Below are 21,175 nucleotides of genomic sequence, written 5' to 3'. Positions count from 1 at the left end.
ATTAGATCTGGGTTAAAGAAAATACGATATATATATTTAGAAGGTAATAAAAGTCTTAAATTTAAAGAAATAAGAGGGTAAGGGAATAGGATGAGAGAGGTTATAGGAGAATGTATAGATTAATAGAAATTGGATAAAGAGGGAACAACATATGAATTTGGAAGGCTATGGAAATTTTCTATATTCAGATAGAAACAGGAAGGCAAGAGGAATGGGTAGGGGGAACGGATGAAGGAAGGATATTTGGAGGAGAGTTAAGTTAAACAATAGGAGATCGAGATAGCAAGTAGATGTAAAGCAGAGGAGTCAGAAAGTATAGGAAATAAACCAGAAACAAACATAAAATAAAGATCAGGAGTAGAATTTATTATGTAAAAAGTAGGAGTAGTAATCATGATCTCAGATAGTTAAAGATAAAATAGATTTAATCAAAAGAGTAAAATAGGGAAACTAAACTGTATGTTAGCTATATTTACTAGTATTATTTTAGATGATTTAAAATAACTAGACAATATAAGGTTGGAATATTCCTCTGATGTAGGAAATAATGAGTTGGTGGAGCTACAAAAAATATGGAATTTTGAGTTCCAAATTCTCTCCCTCTTCTACTTCTCCATTCACTGTGAAACAAACAAAACTATCTCAATTATGAAAAAAATATATTTCTATATTACCCATATCACAAAAATGTAAAAAAAAAATAGAGTGAGGAAATTATACTTCAAATTTATTTTTTTTTTTGAGGAAGGGGAAACACATGGATGTATTTGTAATTGATAGGGAAGCATTTGATATGACAGAGAGTAATTGAAAATAAGTGAGAGCAATTCCATAGTGCCTGGATGTCATATTGCTGGATTCTTAAGATGTTGTGGTATAGTAATATTTTGTTTGTTTGTTTGTTTTTGATTGAGATCCTTATAAAATCTTGTTTATGCTTTTCCTCAACGTGTGTAGCTTGTTCCAGGTTCTTAAAGCAGATACTGCCAATAGTCATTAATATCCTATTGATTCTGCTAGGGCTCCAAAGAGAATTATGAATCTTTCAACACTCTAAAATCCACATTTATGCTCTGGTCAAGGGAGAAAGGAGGAGACAGGGATGCTATACTATTCTACTTCTCAAGTGAGACCAAAACAATTAATTGATTTGTCTGAAATTATAAAACTTGTAAATGAGAGAATGGGAAGACCATAACCAGAGTTTCCTACCTTATTGTGCAGTGCCTCTTGTACAATTCTGTTCTTACTTAAACCATGCATTATCTGTTTTTATACAGGAAGTAGCTGCCTGTAACGTGGGATCTGAGCAACATCTAGATATTTGAAGCTATATACGTGGGTTGAAAGGATGGGCTTTAGAACTAGAAGGCATTCTAGAGATCACATGGTTAACGCTACTCATTGGACAGAGGAAATAGCAAAGGGAGCTCAACTCTTAGATACTGTAACCTTCCAAAAAATAACATTAATGAATAATATTTATGTAGCACTTTTTATATATCAGTGGCAGTTAGGTGGTGTAGTGAATAGAGTAATAAGCTTGGAGGCAGGAGCACATCTTCCTGAGTTCAAATCTGGCCTCAGACAAATAGCTGTGTAACCTTGTTCAAGTCACTTAACCTTGTTTGCCTTGGTTTCCTCATCTATGAAATCAGCTAGAGAAGGAAATGGCAAAACTAGAGAAAAAAGGTGGTAGTATCTTTGCCAAGAAAATTACAAATGCAAGAAAACTCCAACTGGAATTTTCTAAACTCCAGATACAAAGTCAGATATGACTAGAAAATGACTTAACTGTATATCAGACATTATGTTGAATACATCAAAAATATCTCGTTTAATTTTCACAAACAACTCTAGGAGGTAGATACTATTAACATTACTAATGCTATTAACACAATTAGGTGACTTGCTCAGGATCACATAGGTAGTAAGTCTCTGAGGCCAAATTTGAACTCAGGCCTGCTACACTATCCACTAAGCCATCTATATGGCAGGTAATTAGGAAATATCTCTGAGATCAGTATTAGGAAATATCTCTGAGATCAGTCTTAAAACTATCTTTTTACCCCTATATTACAAGGGAGCCTTCTCTCATTTTCCTTCTTTCAAGCATCTAATAACCTTGTAAAAGTCTCCAGAACAGAGAAAAATACTTGGCTTTTTTTTTATTTTTTCTTTTTTATTATGAACTTAAACATCAAATAATATTTAAATATACAAAAGGGAACAAAAAAGAATGTCTCAAAGAAATTGTGAATTTTTGTTAAATTCATTTTGCTTTAAAACATACATTAAATCTCACGTTGTAACCAAATGGCCCTTTTTGTCTGTATCATTGCAATTTCTTCAGTTTTTAAAAACATGTTTCTGTGATGCTTTTCTTTATTCCTTTTTTCCTATCTACACTTACCAACTTGCTTCTCCTCTTACTTATAAGAAATTGTCAAGCACAACAAGTCAATACATTTGTAATTTTGGCCCACACTTAATCAGTACAACTCTATCTGAAAACATAGGTCTTGTTCTATGTTATTAGTCTATTGCCTATCAGTGGATAGAAAGCCTGCTTTATCCTTTGTCTTCTGAAGTGATGATTAGTCATGAAACAGAGCCCAGAAGTCTTTCAAAATTTATTTTGAAATTTATTAATCATTGTAAGTCAGTCAGTAACAGTTTATCAATCATCTATTATGTGCCAGGAACTCTGCAGAGTGCTGAAGATCAAAGGAAGGCAAAAGGAAGTCCCCTGACTTCAAGAAGCTTACAATCTTTAAAAAAAAATTATTAAAGCTTTTTATTTTCAAATATATGCATGGCTAATTTTTCAACATTGACCTTTGCAAAACCTTCTGTTCCAAATTTTCCCCTCCTTCCCCCACCCCCTTCCCTAGATGGCAAGTAGTCCAATACATGTTAAATATGTTAAAATATATGTTAAATCCAATATATGTATACATACCCATACAATTATCTTGCTGCACAAGAAAAATCAGATCAATAAGGGAAAAAAACACCCTACAAAAGAAACAAAAAGCGAGCAAATAACAACTGAAAGAGTGAAAATGCTATGGTGTGATCTACACTCAGTCCCCTCTGTCCTCTCTCTAGATATAGATGACTCTCTTCATCGAGAGATTGTTAAACTAGCCTCAAACATCTCATTGTTGGAAAGAGTCATGTCCATCAGAACTGATCATCATATAATCTTGCTGTTGCTGTGTATAATGATCTCCTGGTTCTGCTCATTTCACTCAGCATCAGTTCATATAAGTCTCTCCAGGCCTCTCTGAAATCTTCCTGCTGGTCATTTCTTACAGAACAACAATATTCCATAACATTCATATACCACAATTTATTCAGCCATTCTCCAATTGATGGGCATCCACTCAGTTTCCAGTTTCTTGCCACTGTAAAAAAAAAAAGTTGCCATATTTTTGCACTTATGGGTCCTTTTCCCTCATTTAAAATCTCTTTAGGATACAACCCCAGTAGAAACACTTCTGGGTCAAAGGGTATGCAGTATGATAACTTTTCTTTTTTTCTTTTTTTATTATTTTTTTAATTTTATACTTATAAAATTTTTTGACAGTATATATGCATGAGTAATTTTTAAAATAACATTATCCCTTGTATTCATTTTTCCAAATTTCCCCCTCCCTCCCTCTACTCCCTCCCCTATATGACAGGCAATCCCATGCATTTTACATGTTACAGTATAACCTAGATACAATATATGTGTGTAAATCCAATTTTCTCGTTGCACGTTAAGCATTAGATTCCAAAGGTGTAAGTAACCTGGGTAGATAGACAGTAGTGCTAACAATTCAGTATGATAACTTTTCAAGCACAGTTTCAAATTGCTCTCCAGAATGATTGGATCACTTCATAACTCCACCAACACTGTATTAGTGTTCCAATTTTCCCACATCCCCTCCAACATTCAGCATTAACTTTTCTTCTCATCTTAGCCAATCTCAGAGGTGTGTAGTGGTATCTCAGAGTTATCTTAATTTTCATTTCTCTGATCAATAGTGATTTTCATATGACTAGAAGTGGTTTTAATTTCTTCATCTGAAAATTGTTAATTTGTCCTTTATTCTTTTTTTTTTTCAAAAAAATTTATTCTTAATTTGTTTATAATAGTCAAAATAACTTAGTTTCTTTAAGTTGTTCTTAAAACAATATTGGAATTACTGTATACGAAGTGAGGACAACCAAGTGAACACTGTATATGGTGACTTTTAAAATATATTCTAAATTACTTTTTTGTATAAGAAAAGGCAGGTGGTGGTGCTGTGGCTTGAGAACTGGGCCTAGCAGTAGAAAGATTCAAGTTCAAATCTGTCATGAGATAATTACTAGCTGTGGACCTAGGACAAAGTACTTTACCTCTGCATTTTTCTGTTTCTTCAATTGTAAAATGACTATTGTAGTACTACAAACCTCTCAAAATTTTTGTGAGTATCAATTAAGATTATATTGTAGGGAAGTACTCAGCTGAGTGCCTGACACATACTAAGTACTATAAATATGCTTTTTTCCCTTTCCCCGGGATAGATCAGTTCATACCTTGGCTAACAATTCATTCTGCTCTTGAGTTTTAAGAATCTTTCAAATCAACTAAAACAGTTCCAGACTTAGTACGAACAGCCTCTGGTGGGCTTTCTGAAGTCCTAGGAGTTCATTTAACAGTGGAGCCTTATAAGAGATATTTGGATTTTGGTCCATCCACTAAATCAACACAAGTATGGGAGTTAATCGAATGTGGGAGACAGCGTTCAATTATTTCTCCTACCATTAACTGCCAACTATGAACCATGTTTGTTGTCAAATTACTAGCTTAATTTGTGGGTGATATTAACATTTTTTTCTATCTAATCCCTTTGATTGGATTTAATTTCTGGTGACAACTGGAGGGTGGAGACAGTATATACTATATTGTCTGTGAATTGAACTGGATGGTCTCCAAGATCTAAAATACTATAATTCTGTATGATTGGTAGCCATTTTTTTCAGGTCCTTCTGTGTACTGAAGCCTGTACTAAACCCTGGGGGAGTGGACATACAAAGGCTGGATGAGATTTTAAGGAGTTTACGATGAAGTAGGGTGATAAGATCCTAATGTAAATAGACTTGACCCACAATAATGCATGAGAAGTGCACAATAAAGTCACCCCACTGTAGGATGGAAACTAGATCCTGTGATTGATTTTGCCTGCAGCCAGCATATGAGCAGCCTAAATCTTGCTCATCAGTCTCATGGGGTAGCTGAGGACAACCCAAATTCCCACTCAGTCCCTCCGGCTTTGAGTTATTTGTAGAGATGACAGTAGGTACAACTCGGACACTTTTCAGTTTTTCCATCTGTTTCAAATCAGTAGCATGAAGTTTTGATTTTTTGCAGCGATTGTTTCTAGCCACATGTTTTGGAAATTATCATCTGAAAGGCTCCTGCTGTACCAATGACATCAGCTGGCTTGAGTTTTTTGTTCAAGATCATGATCTAGGCTTGGCCCAAAGCATTTCAAGTTCATTTTGGAGGCCTTCCCCTTCCCAGATTCACCTTTCTACATTTTCTCCTTAGCACCATCCTATACTATTTGCTCAGGTGCTAAGGGATCCTATGGTCTCTCCCAACCTTCCTCACCTAATTAAGACCAGCTCTTGGGAAAAGTACTGACAGATGTTCCTGATGTTCTATATGACTCATTAAGCAAAACGACCTGTTTGGTATTTAAGAAGAGTGATCTATGGAAAGAGGAGGATAGTAGAGTATCTGGATTCTAATGTTAACTTGCTCAACTTGACTTCCTTTGTGACTGAATGCCTTTTTTTAATATGTTTTCCTTAATGTCTTTTTTTAACCTCATTATATTTTCCCCAGAATTCCCTCCTCTTTATTATCACAAAGAACTATCCCATCTAACAAATAATATTTTAAAAAAGACAAAAAGGGAAAAATCAGCAAAACTAATCAATATACCAAAAACTTTTGAATATATATGTAATGTGCCAAACTTATGGACTTCTCATCTCTGCAAAGAGCTATTTTTGTCTTCTCTTATTTTTCCTTTGGAGTCATGCTTGCTCTTTGTCATCTGGCAACATTCACTTTTTGATTGTTTTTTTCTTCTTTTCATTTATATTGTTGTAATGATTATGTATATTGTTTTTGTGACTCATAGAAACCCATGCTTTTCTGTATTTACCATATTTATTATTTCTTACAACACAGTAGTATTTCATTACCTTCATATACCCACAATTTCTTCTTCTTCTTATAGCTTTTCGTTTACAAAACATATGCATGGATAATTTTTCAACATTGACCCTTGCAATATCTTCTGTTCCAAGTTTTTCCCTCCTTCCTCCCACCCCCTCCCCTAGATGGCAGGTAGTCCATACATGTTAAATATGTTAAAATATATGTTAAATCCAATATATGTATACATATTTATACAGTTATCTTGATGCTCAAGAAAAATCAGATCTAGAAAGACAAAAAAACTGAGAAGAAAAACAAAAGTGCAAGTAAACAATAACAGAGTGAAAATGCTATGCTGTGATCCACACTCATTTCCCATAGTTCTCTCTCTGGGTGTAGCTGACTCTCTTCATTACTGAGCAATTGGAAGTTACCCACAATTTCTTTAACCATTTCCAATAAACAGATTTCTGCTTTGTTTTCAATTTTTTGCTATCACAAAAAGTACCTGCCGTATATGGGGACTTTCATTTTAACAATCGCATTCTTAGGGTATGAGCCAATACTGGCATCTCTGGGTCAAAGAGGAGAGACATTTTAGTCATTTTCTTTACATAATTCCAAATTTATTTCCAAAATACTTGTATCCACAGTTCCACCAATAATACACTTGTGTATTTATCTTCCTACCACTTCATTATGGACTATTCCTACTTTCTGTTATCTTTGCCAATTTACTGAGTGTGAAACAAACCCTTAGAGTTGTTTTGATGGGCATTTCTCTCTCTTTAGTTTTAAAGTTTTTATTTCCTCCAGTTGATATAAAACAAATTTTTTTACATTTGTTTTTTAAATTTTGAGTTTCAGATTTTCCCCCTTTCTCCCCAGCCCCCTATTGAGAAAAGAAAGGCCCATGTGAAGTTGTGTAAAACATTTCCACAAAAGTCATGTTGCAAAAGAAAACATAGATCTCCCCTTCTTCTCAAGAAAAAAAAAAACATGTTTCAGTCTGTATTTAGACACACTGTTCTTTTTCTTCATATGAATAGCATTTTTTTCATCATAAGTCCTTTAGGTAGTCTTGGATCATTGTATTTCTGGCATTTCTCTTATTAGTGATTTGGAACATTTTTTTTTATGCAGTTGTGAATAGTTTGCAACTCTTTGAAGAAATCTCAAATGGGATGTCCAGTTGAATCTTAAACTCATTATGCTCACAACTGAACTTTTCTTTTTTTCTTTCCTTCTCACCTTCCCTATTGTTGTAGATGGTAATAGCATGCTCCTAGTCCCACAGCCCACAACTGAGGTATCATCTTGGATTGATTTCTCTAGATCTGTTTCTTTCTCTGCCTCTGCCTCTGCCTCTCTCTGCCTCTGTCTCTGTCTCTCTCTCACAAACACACACAGATAAGCAGACAGACAGACAGACAGACACACACACACACACATCCTGCCCCATTCAAGCTGTTGTCAAGACCTCTCAATTTCACCTCTATAATGTCTCCTTCTTTTCTCTGAAGTGACCATCCACCTGGGGCAAACCCATATCCTATCTATATTGCAATAGTCTACTGGTGTATCTGACTGCCTTTAGTTTTTCCTGATTACAATTCATCTTCCATTCAATCACTAAAGTGATTTTCCTAAATGGCAGATTTGATCAAGTGACCCCCAACCCATACTCAGTAAACTCAAGTGGCTTCTTATGTCTCTGGGATCAAATACAAAATGCTCTGTTTGGAAATTTAAAGGTCCTTTCTATATTTTTTGTCTCTTTATACCTTATGCTCTTTCTTCACCACCCACCATCCCTGCCCTATATGACAATGGCAGCTGGCTGTTCCACAAACATATAAATCTATCTCTCAGCTCTGGACATTTTCTCTGGCTATCCCCTATGCATGGACCATTCTCCTTTTACATCTTCCCTGGCTTCTTTCAAATTGCAGCTAAAATCCCATCTTCTAGAGGAAGCTTTTTTCAACCCTTGTTAATTATAGTGCCTTCTGTCTTTTAACTATTTCCTATTTATCTTGCTTATAGTTAGTTTGTACACATTTGTTTATATGATCCTCTTCCTTCCCCATTTAGATTGTGAGTTTCTTGAAGGTAGGAATTGCCTTTTATCTTTCTTTGAATGTCCAACACAAAGTCATACACAAGTGCTTTTCTTGATTCCTAACTCACTTCACATATCCAACATGTAAATTCTACAGTACAGTGTGAGACACATATTAGGTACTTAATAATTTTTTGACTGGCTAATATATACACATATGTGTACATATACATCTATACATACTATATATAGATGTGTATAGATATACATATATATTGCAGAGATAGAAGATAGAGAGAGAAAGGGAGAGAAAGGAAGGCAGGAGGAAGACAGATGTTGGCTATCAAATCCTTATAAGAGAAATTTAATCCAAAGATTTTTTTGGGGGGGGCGACAATTGGTGGACTTCAGTTTGCCCATCTGCAAGATAACTGTAATTGGTGGCACAAAATCAGTGAGGTATCACAAGAATGGAGCACTGGATCGGGAGTGAAAAAAAAAAAAACAAGTTCAAATCCAGATTCAGACATAAACAGTTCTGTGATCCTAAGCAAGTCATTAACCTTGTTTGCCTCAGTTTCCCCATTTGTAAAATGAGTTGGAGAAGGAAATGATAAACCATAGCAGTATCTTTACCAAAAAAAAAGCCCAAATAGGTTTACAAAGAATAAGACATACTGGGCCTGTATCACAAAGAGATCATAAAAAAGGGAAAAGGACCTATATGTGCAAAAATGTTTGTAGTAGCCCTTTAGGCAGTGGCAAGGAACAGGAAATAGAATGGATGCCCATCAGTTGGAGAATGGCTGAATAAGTTATGGTATATGAAATTTATGGAATATTATTATTGTATAAGAAATGATCAACAGGATGATTTTAGAACAGCCTGGAGAGATTGACATGAACTGATGCTGAGTGAAATGAGCAGGACCAAGAGATCATTGTACACAGCAACAACAAGGTTATATGATGATCAATTCTGTTGTATGTGGCTCTGTTCCACAATGAGATAATTCAGGCCAGTTCCAACAGACTTGTGATGGGAGAGACCTATCTGCACCCAGAGAGAGGAAGGTGGGGACTGAGTATGGATGACAACATGGTAGTATTTTCACCAATTTTTTTGTTATTGCTTACTTGCTTTTTGTTTTCTTTCTCATTTTTTTCCTTTTGATCTGATTTTCCTTGTGTAGCATGATAATTGTGGAAATATGTATAGAAGAATTGCACATGTTTAACATATATTGGATTGTTTGCTGTTTAGGGGGTGAGGGAAGGGAGGGAGAAAAAATCTGGAACACAAGGTTTTGCAAGGGTTAATGCTGAAAATTATCTATGCATATATTTTTAAAATAAAAGTTCAATAAATAAATAAAAGGAATCTGAAATGGCTGAAAAATAAAAACAATAAGTACATTGGCTTAAATTTTATAAAACACTTCATATTTTATTATCACAACAAACCTGTAAGGCAGATGCTAATTATTATCTCCCCCATTTTGCAAAAGGACAAATTAAAACTAAGAGGCAGAATGTGTGCTAGTAGATATTTAACAACCAGCTCTCAGAAAAGGATGGCACATTGTTAAGGTTAATCTACTTCATTAATATTTTCTCCATTCCTTTCTCAGGAATAAAACAAATCAGCAAGTAAATCAAACCCTGTTTTTCAGCATTTATTGATTTTTAAGGTTTAAATGTTCACACTGAAAATTTAACCATTGGGTTTTGGGAACCTGTAGGGACTGACTTCTGCATATTCTTGTAGGAAGTTAAATCATATAGCTGGGAAGTCTGAATTGGGACTTGAACCTAAGTCCAGCCTTTAAAATACAGGTAAGAATCCTCTAAGTGAACAAGAGAGAGAAAACCATTTCAGGCATATGAAACAGTTTAAGTAAAGACACAGAAGTGGGAGGGCACATGGTTTATCTGGGGGAGAGAGGAGGCAGAAAGTAGACTGGTTTCCTTGGAAACTGTCTGGAGAGGAGGAAACTGTGTGAGATGAAACTGAAGGATGGGGTGGTGCCAGATGATAGAGGGAATTTAATGACCGGCAAAGGAATATGAATTTTATCCAAAAGGCAATTAAGGAGCCACTGAAAATGTTTCAAGTAGAGGAGTGACATGTAGAAGAAAAGATTATTATGGAAGCAATCTGATGGATAGGTTGTAGGGGTAGAAGAGTGTTTTGGTAGAATAGAGAATTTTGTCAATTAATTCTTCTGCTCTGTTAAAATAATCCATATACATAATAATTAGCATTTCTATTGAGGCAGTGGAAATCGAGCAAGAGAGGAGGGGTCAGAAGTGACACATGATGTGGAGGTGGAATTGACAGGACTTGATAACTAATCAGGGATGACAGAGCAGGGAGATGCAAGAGTCAACAATGAGCCCACGATTGAGAACATAAGACAATGACTGAGAGAATGTCTCCAAAGGATGCTTCTTGGATGGATTAGAAGGTTTCCTAGAGGAGTCGGCAATCCTCTTCTCTTGGAGGTGGGTAAGAAAGGCCATACATTTCGAAGTTAAATTTGTGATACCAAAGGTGATAGATTTTAATACTATGCCAATGAATCAGGGATCTAAAGGGGATGGAAAAGGTTTTTCATAGCTAATCCAACTAATATGGTCTTTCTTGTGTGTCATTTGATTAGAAATAAGAATGAGTGATTAGGATTTATTTTCACTGGGCTAGTTATAGCTTTTGGCTAAAAAAGGGGGGGAAAGTTACTACTACTAAAAAGAAAGGAAATAAGTATTTATTAAGCATCTACTGTGTGCCAGACACTCTCCTAAGCATTTTACAAATATTATCATATTTGTTCTTCACAACAACCTTGGGAAGAAGGTGCTATTGTTATGCTCATTTTATAGTTAAAGAAACAGGCAGGAAGAGAACTTAAGTTTCTTACCCAGAATAACAGTAGTCTGAGGTGGGTTGTTATTATTGTTGTTGTAACAATATTATTATCTTTGTTGTTCTTGCCACAATGAATCAAATCTAAGCTTTATAGAGTATAGAAATGTAAAATTGGTATAATTGGTGTACATATTATTTAATGACTTGCAAAGGATATTTTATAATCATCCTCTAAAATGTAACCCCCCACAAAATAAAACCAAAACCCAATCCCCAAATCCATCAGAATTCACATACCTTACAGGGAGCTTGGAAGGCTACATTTATTCCAGTAATTCTGTTCTACTATAACATGTTGCTCTCTTCCTTTGGTTCTCAAGTCATTCTTAATGTATAGTTTTACTAATCTGATCATATTGAATAACCTGGGTCCTTCCATAAGTATAATCCAAACATGTATCTTTTACTATGAAGTATAAATACTACCTATGTGTTAGAATTTACTTGTTTGCATTAGAGCCTTTACTTATATTAATTATCATTCCTACTCTACAATTTGCATAATACTCTCTCTCTCTCTCTCTGTATATATATATATATATATATATATATATATATGTATCTATTCTATATATATATATGTCTATATTGACATGTGAGGCTAGTTTGGAACACCACTGTGTCTAAATGAAAAAGAATCTAATGGAAAATGATAGTGGGTAAAAGTCAGCTGCATCATATCAACAATGATGACTGGGATATAAGAAAAAACCCAGAAGAAGTCTTCTAAATTCAGAAAAGATGGTAAGCAGAAAAGGAGGTGGGTTAATCATATATAAATGGTGAAGCATAAAAGAGAGATAGCCTGTGTCTTGTGCTTATACCTATGAAATTTAAAAAGATAAACCAGGAACTGTTGTCTAGCCATGACTCTCACCAGCAAAATTGAGGAATTTACATTTATGCCTCAGAAAAGATGTTCTCCAATCTGAGATTAGGCTCACATTTCTAGGATGATGCACTTATATGTCTTATTTTCTCCCTCTATACTATCTCACTTGATGGCCTTTTTGTCTTTCTTTGCATCTTAATATAGCTTTGCATGCTTAATATAGCACCTGGCACATAGTGTTTCATAGATGCTTATTGACTGACAGACACTTTTCCTATTTGATATTGACACTTTAATAGCTTCTTTTGGGATTTACTTATTTAACCAATTCTAAATCCATGTATTTTTTGAATCAGCTATGGTAGAATTTTACATAGATGGAGAATGGAATCCTGGAGGCTATCATGGCGTGAAAGAGTGAATTACCCCTAATAAGGATGGGATTGTGCTTGCAGAGCCCCTTTCCTCCTTTTCCCCTTCCTCCCTTTCTCTCAGCAGTCTTTGAACTAAGCTGGCCCTTTATGAGGGTTTAAGCTATTTTTTCTTGCTGGAGAATGTAAGAAGCCTATTAGGCTGGGGTGGGTGTGGGAGGGATTAATGCTAGGCTTTCACAGCCAGTAGGAAGTACTAAGTTGACTGGTTGCCATGGGGACTGTTGAACTTTTCACTGTTGGCAGATCCCTAAACTGGTTGGTTGCCTTGGTACCGACTGAGCTCTTCCCCCCAGAGGATGCTCTCCTGGAATTCCCTGACCTAGTGGTTGTGGTGGGGGATGGGACCAATTTTATCTTTTTTTCTCCTTTAACTTTGAAGTATATTCCTTTAAAATGCGTTCTTTTAATTCTTAAATAGCAAAATAGTTTTTAAATTGGATTTTATAGTCCTTAAATGCTGATAGCATTTCTGACCTTGAACTTGCTAGTCAGGTCAATGACACAATACAATTGTATCCACAAGTCATACCTGAGAGCTGCTGCTGAAAACAGCTGAAGTCTATGTATACTGACTATCTCTGTGCCACCTGATTTTCCAGAGCATTTTCCCTACTAATAAAAGAAATATGCTCAGACTCTATGAAGCCAAATGGACCTAGAATTTTGCCCTTAATATAGGTCAAACTCATTGATTGTTAATTTACAAGCTCTACTTTTCCTCCTTATTTGAAGATTGAGGCAACATAAGTTTGTCTCCATCTTTCAGACACTTCTCCTGTTCTTCAAGGTCCTTTAGTCCATGGACAGGATTTCAGCAGTCACTTTGGCTGATTCTTTCAGGATGATAGGACTTTGTTCTTCTCATCCTGACTGCCTGAATGGATTAAGGGCAGTTATACGCTGCCTGACAGTTTCCTCATTTACCTCAGGTTTTGTCTTCCAGCTACCCACTTTTGTTCTGACCTTCTGATTCTGTTCTCCTTGGAAGAGAAAACACAGCCAAAGTGAGAGTTATCTTTCTATTATCCATTTTCATAAACTCATTTATCTGAAGCAATCATTTCATCCCTTCCTTGTTCATTCTTTTGCCCATAGAATACTGTTATTGTTCAGTCTTCATGATCCCATTTGGAGTTTTTGTGGCACAGCTGCTGGAGTGCTTTGCCATTTCCTTCTCCAACTCATTTTACAGATGAGGAAACTGAGGCAAATAGAGTTAAGTTATCTTCCGGGGCACTACTAGTGTGTGAGGCTAGATTTGAACTCAGGAAGATGAGTTTTTATGACTCCAGGCCTGTAACTCTATCCACTGTGCCACCTCTGCATACACTCAGACTAACTTTAAAAAGCCAATAAGCCTTTTTCTTATTGGTGCATCCACTGTCAGCCTCAGTTCATTCTATGCTCTAGTGTCTCTGACACAATTTTTATAGGACAGTGCTAGTATTATTATAATAATGATAACTAATGTATGGAGCTTCAAAGTTTTCCGAACCCTTTACATACTTTATCTCATTTTATCCCCATTTTACAGATGAGAAGATAGAAAGCTGAAAGTACATAAATGCTTAATGAATTGGATTAAGAAATAAATAAATGCTTATTAGATTGGATTAATTCTTAGTTATCTGCCCTTGCTTCAATTTTTTTTTTAAATCTGAATTCACCTGAGTTTTTTACTGTGCTGTCACTATTACTTCTGTGAACAGCTTCCTCCTTTTCCTATTTGGAGGAATTTTGTTTTTGTGGCTTTTGGGTTTCATACTTGAGAGAGTCGAATATACTTAATGATAAGGACTCATTACCAAAGATTGAGAGTCTAAAGGTAGAGAAGACTTGTGAGACAATTGAAGATGGAATAATACGAGATGTATATAAAACTGGAAATGGGATTATCCATGCATTGCGGAGGAACAGTCCTATCTCAGGGTATCCTAGAACAGAGATGGTGGATATATGGTAGATTTCTGGGAATTATCTAACTTGTTCTTGATGCCTTAATTACATTACCCCTAAACCTTCTCCTTGGGCTCTCAGGTCTCAACAATGCCAAGACTTTTGAAAACTGACTTTAATAGTGTCCCTTGTGAATGCAGAAGATCTCTGTTAAATTTTCAGTCATTTTCAGTCATGGCTGACTCTTTATGAGCCCATTTGGGATTTTCTTGGCAATGATGCTAGCACGGTTAGCCATTTCTTTCATTTTACACATAAGGAACTGAGGAAAACAGTTAAGTAACTTGTCTTAAGGTCACACAACTAATAAGTATGTGTGTGAGTCCAGATTTGAACTCATGGAGATTAGTCTTCCTGATTCCAGGCCTAGTATTCTATCCACTGTAGCACCATCTAGATGCCCCGTGTTCAGTGACAAGAGAGCATATAATATATGATTATGGGAAGCAATTTGACTTTTAATCCTCATGAAAGTCAGAATAAGAAATATTATCTATAAGAAATATAAAATGTTATATATATTATAATTATAATATATAATGTATAAGAATATTATGTATTCTATGTATTATAATATTAATATATGACACATATTATACATATGATATATAATAATATGCTATGCTACATATAAGAAATAAACTGTTATAATAAGAAATTTACATTTCTATATTCTTCCAAAGCTCATGGCATATTACTTTTCATTTGACCTCCCCAATTACCTGGCAAGGTAGTTATACAAGCATCATTGTCCCCTTTTTTATCTATGGATAATCTAAGGCTCAGACAAGCCCTCCTAATTGTCTGAGTAAGTTGAACCCAAATCTTCTGATGAAATATACTCTTTAAAGAGTACTTGGTATTCTTCTGATGGTGTGATCTTTTCCTAATCACAATGCACTAACTAATTCAGGCTACTCCATTATTTGGAAGAAAAGAACCAAACCAAAGTACTCTGACTTCACACCTACTAATACAGAATGGGGCTGAGGGTTTTGACAAGAAATCTTTAGATATTACTGCATTTTTCTGGTTGAAATAGAGCAACAATGACTGATATTTGGAATAGGAGCTTTATAAAACACTTTTCTTCTCCACAATCTTTTGAGCTGCATAGCAAACTGTAGTATCTCCCATTTTACAAATGTAGAAATTGAGTCCTGGGAATACTTGCCCCCATATTCTCATAGCTAGTAATTGTGGGAAGCAGGATTAAAATCTAGGACTTCTAACTCCAATGACAGGTTTTAAAAATTATTCATTACGGTTAGTGGTCATAAAGCCTTTAAAATGTATAAAGCTCTTTACAAATATTATCTATCATTTGATCCTCACATCAATTGAAAACAATATTATGATCCCCATTTTACAGATAAGGAAACAGGGAAATGCTCTGTCCAGGGTCACAGAGCCAGGCAATGTCCCAAGGAAGATTAGGACTGAGGCTTGTCTTCCCCTTGGTACTCTTCACTTCCCTACTCTTCCTCCTACCTCTCTGACCAGTCCTTCTCAGTCTCCTTTGCTGGATCCTCCTCCAGATCACCCTCTCTAAGTCTTTAATAACCTAGCCCTCTCCTATTTTTTTATCCTTCTCCCCACAAACTCTTGAAGCCCATTGACAGGCCTCTTGGTTGTTCCAGGTTACAAGACACTCCATCTCTTCATCCTGGTTATTTTCTCTTGCTGTTCCTCTGGAACACTTTCTCTCCATATCTCTGCCTATTGGCTATCTTGGCTTGCTATAAGTCTCAACTAAAATCTCATTTTCTACAGGAAGCCTTTTCCAACCTCTCAATTCTAGTGCCTTCCTTCTGTTAATTACTTCCTGTTTATTCTGTATATGATTTCTTTGTCCATATTAATTGCTTGTATTCTCCATTAGATTGTAAGCTTCTTGAAGGCAGGAACTATCTTTTGTCTCTTTTTAAAGAACCTCAGATCTTAGCATAGTGCTTGGTACATTTTAGGACCTTAATCAATGCTAATTGACTAACTGATAGATTATAAACTCCCTAAATAAAAATATTGCTTTATTTTTCATATTTGGATCCCTTGTGCTTAGCAGGGAGGGGCCAATAGGAACAGGTGCTCTGAGATGTTCCCTCTGCCCCAGATTAATTGTCCAATCTTGACGATACGGGGGTAGAATTAAGGGGGAAGCTGTTTCTGTTTGTATTATAGAAGGTTATTGTTTTCAAAAATACATTTTCAAAAATTAATTTTATTTTCAAATTCTGAACTTAACCACTAGAAAAATAAGATCACATTTGGGTATTGAAGTTCTTAGTAGGGATCCCTTCCCATGAACCTTTCTAACCCCTGAAGAAGGAAACAGAGTTCCTGAGACATTCTAACCCTCAGACCATCCCACCCGTTTCTCCACTTCACAACATGTTCTCTCATTTTGTCCTCATAACAACTTTCAAAGGTTGGTCTTATTATTAGGTTCATTTTTACATATGAGGAAACTGAGGTCAATGGATTTTAAATGATTTGCCTGAGGTTAAATGGCCAAAAGGCATCTGAGCTAAAATTTGAACTGTGGGCTTCCTGATTCTAATCCAGTGTTTTGTGCCATAGTGTTCTTCTTATCTAATTCAACGAAGTTCAGACAGAAATGCTCTTAGTTGTTTTCCTGCTAATATTCTTTTAATGTTTGGTAGATTCTCATACAGGGGAAAATGAATGAAGAGATTGGGGTGTAAGGTCATATTTTTAAGGATCATTGAAATATCTCTGTCATGACTCTCAACTGCTGGAGTCACATTTCCAGTGTTGTCAAAGGCAGGACTTGAACCCAGCTTTTTCCAGTTCCAAGACTAGCTCTCTAGCCACCAGCAATACCATGCATCTCATTATTTGTTTTTTCCATGAATATTTTGGGCTAATTGGTTTATTATTCTTTTAATTTTTAATTTAATTTATTCTTTAATTCTGTTATTATTCTTTCAATTTTTAGAAATATTCTCTTTTTTGTTGTGCCAAATCCTCTAATTTTCCTATAATCTGGTCCATCATGTTTGTATTTAATAATTTCTTCCATTTGTTTGATTGATAATAAATGGTTCCCCTCTCCATATTCGTGCAGTGTTCTTTTCCATAACATTACACACTTACTTGGCAACTAGTTCTTTGTTTGGCTTGCATGGCTCCGCCTTCTTTAGCAGTGCTGGGGTGTAGCATTCAGGGTGAACTCAGGACTCTGGGAGACTTTATTTCCCTCTGTGTCAGGAGATTATACAGATGTGCTTTTTTTTCCCCAGACACCTCATCAGCCATGAGTAAGCCATGTTGTTCTCTACATCGAGCATCTGTATGGAGTTGGTTCTCCACAGAGTTCACCTGCTATCTCTTGGGCACCTATTGGTAGCTTTCCAACTGTAAATATACTGTCAAATATAGGATGTGATTTTAGGAGTTGGGAAGGGGCATTCCAGGGTATAATAGAAAAATATCCTGTAGAGGGTTAACACAACCCAAGGTTTGCATTTAGAAGTATTCAACTAATTGGTATGGTGTGATGGGCTTCCATATCCATGCTAATAATAATAATAATAATAATAATAATAGCTCATGTTTATTCATCTCTTCAAAGTTTGCAAAATGTTTTAAATGAGTTATCTCATTGGATCTTGATGATGGTCATGTGAGGTGGGTACCATCATTATTCCCATTTTGCAGATGAGAAAACTGAGATTAAGCAACTGCTAATGGTCACACAATTAATGAGTGTTTGAGGCCACCTGTAAACTTAGGAGTTCCTGACTACAAGACTAGCACTCCATTTACCGCATCATGCTCATGACATACAATTAACTATAGAATTTCCACTGACATTTTCCATAAAGTTACTTTGCACTACTATCTAAGATGGTGCAAAGAGAAGTAGGAAATGACAATATTATTTTTCTTTAGTTGGAATTTTATTTTTTAAAATCTGAATCACATTTATTAAGAATATTGGGCCATGATTCCTTCTCTTTGCTTTATCCCTCCTTGGTTGGATACTAGGACTACATTTGTCCCATGAAAATAGTTTTTTGGTTTTTTTCAACCTTTGAGAGCAATTTGTGTAATATGGATATTGGGGCTTGAGTTGTTTATTGAAACTATGAATTATGTCATGTAACATTAACAAAGGCAAACAAGTTATGGTGGAGATTCCTGATGAACTTTTGGCAAATGAGGGAAAAAAATGGAAGTAGCATCAAATTTTATATTCTTAGGCTCAAAGATCACTGCAGATGGTGACTGCAGTTTCTCGCTGCTTGGAAGGAAAGCTTTGGCAAAGCCAGACAGGAAACCAAAAAGCAGAGATATTACCTTGCTGAAAAAAGTCTGTATAGTCAAAGCTATGTTTTTCTCCCCCAATAACAATGCTTGACTGTGAGGGTTGGATCATAAGGAAAGCCGAATACCATAGAATGGACACAACAAGAAGATCAAATTAACCAATATTTAAAAATAATTAATTCTGACACATAATTCCTGAGAAGGTCAAACACTGAAGCTGAAGCTTAAATACTTTGGTCACATAATAAGAAAATGGGACTTATTGAAAAAGCCTTAATTTGGGGGAAAATTGAAGATAAAAAGGCAAAAAGAAAGGGGGGATGGCAGAGGATGAGATGAATACATGGAAGCAATGAACATGAACTTGGTCAGACTTTAAGAGATAATGGAGGATAGAAGATTCTGGTATGCTATGGTCCATGGGGTCATGAAGAGTTGGACACAAGTGAATAACTAAGCAATAATAACAACAAAAAAGCATTAATTATTCTTTAACTGTGTTATAGAATCTCATATAAATTCATGTGAAACAGGATTCTGGCTGTAGAATTTTCCTCATCTCAGAAATTATCTGACTATAATGGTAGGAACAAATTAGCCTTAATTTATATTTATACAATATTATAGGGGTTTATACCATATTGTATTATATACAATGATATACAATGATATTATGTAGAATTATATACAATATTATAATTATATACTATCTGATACATACATATACATAGCATACATTATACATAATTATGTATAATAATGACATACCAGCATATTATATTATATATGCATATACATGGTATACATATACAATATAATTATATACTATATATATACATAAGCATATACATATACAATGTAATTAAATATAATATGTATATACTTATACATGGTATATATACAATATGGTATAATTATATGCCATTTTATATATATATATATATACATACATATACAAAGTATAAAAACAATATAATTGTATACAATGTGAAGCTGAAGCTTAAGTGTGTTGGTCACATAAAAAGAAGATGGGACTTATTTGAAAAGATCTTAATTTTGGGGAAGACTAAAGGCAAAAAGAAAAGGGGATGGCAGAGGATGTCATGAATAGATAGTGTCATGAGCACAATGAACATGTACTTGGAGAGATTTTAAGAGATAATGGAGGAAGGAAAGGATTGCTATGGTCTGTGCACATATATATTATGTGTATGTGTGTGTGTGTATAATTCTGTACCATATTGCATGTACAAATACATATTATATATATACAATATAATTATATACAATGTTTTATACACATGTACTTAACATATATGCAATATAATTATATATAATATTGTATATACATATACAGTGTATATATAATATAATTACATGCAATATTGTAATATATACTGTGTGATACATATACATATATACATAGTATATGTAACATAACTTTATATATAATAATGATATATTTGTGTATCATATTATATATGCATATACATAGTATATTTACACAATATAATTATATACAATACGTATATACACATACATAGTATATATACACAATATAATTATATACAATATAGATATCCTATACATAGCTTATATACAATTTAATTATATACAATATGGTATAGTCATATACCAATATAATCATATACAATAGGAAGCCAAAGTTTAAATACTTTGGTCATATATAAAGAAGATGGGATTTATTTGAAAAGATCTTAATTTTGGGGAAGATTTAATGCAAAAACAAAAGGGGATGGCAGAGGATGACAAGAATAGATAGTTCCATAGAAATAATGAACATGAACTTGGAAGTGGAGGGTAGAAGGACCTGATATGCTATGGCCTGTATACACACATTATATATGATATAATTATATATAATATTGTATATGCAAATACATATTGTATATATGTACAATATAATTATATACAATATTTATGTACACATACATAGCACATATACAATATAATTACATATAATTGTATATACATACAATATAATTACATATAACATTGTGTATATATATATATTCAATATAATTAAACAGAATTTTACATATATGTAGAATATAAGATATAATTATATATAACATTGTACATATGTACATATTACATATATAATTATGCACAATATCTTATACACATATACATAGCATATATGCAATATAATTATATACAATATTGTACATACAATGTAACTAAACACAATTTTGTATTTATATAATTATATATAAATATGATTATACACAATATTGTATATACATATTACATATATAATATCGTATATTGTACATATAACATAAATTAGGGCAAATTCATTCTTCTTATTATTTTCAGATAATCTCCTAGGATGATAAAAATTCCCACTGTAGTCTTGCTATAGTCTATAAGTGAGTACCATGTTCACTATATTTTATAGGATATTGACAAATTGGAGAATGTTCAGAGGACAGCCATA

At 34.4% G+C, this 21,175-nt stretch overlaps 1 protein-coding gene across 2 annotated transcripts in view; it reads left to right on the top strand.

Moving 5' to 3' along the window:
- Nucleotides 1–21,175, top strand: part of ZNF469 (zinc finger protein 469) — a 687,769-nt gene that overhangs the window by 36,019 nt on the left and 630,575 nt on the right. Inside the window, exon 1 of one of the 2 annotated variants that reach the window (XM_074286231.1) lies at nt 10,245–10,775. The exons of the other annotated variant lie outside the window; for it this stretch is intronic. The gene's annotated coding sequence lies outside the window, so the exon portion shown is untranslated. Of the gene's footprint in view, nt 1–10,244; nt 10,776–21,175 lie in introns of those variants that run through there. 2 annotated transcript variants of the gene reach the window in all.

The sequence above is a fragment of the Sminthopsis crassicaudata genome, chromosome 2, assembly GCF_048593235.1.
Source record: "Sminthopsis crassicaudata isolate SCR6 chromosome 2, ASM4859323v1, whole genome shotgun sequence".
In the NCBI taxonomy this organism is placed as follows: Eukaryota; Metazoa; Chordata; class Mammalia; order Dasyuromorphia; family Dasyuridae; genus Sminthopsis; species Sminthopsis crassicaudata.
This window is presented reverse-complemented; position numbering and strand designations above follow the sequence as displayed.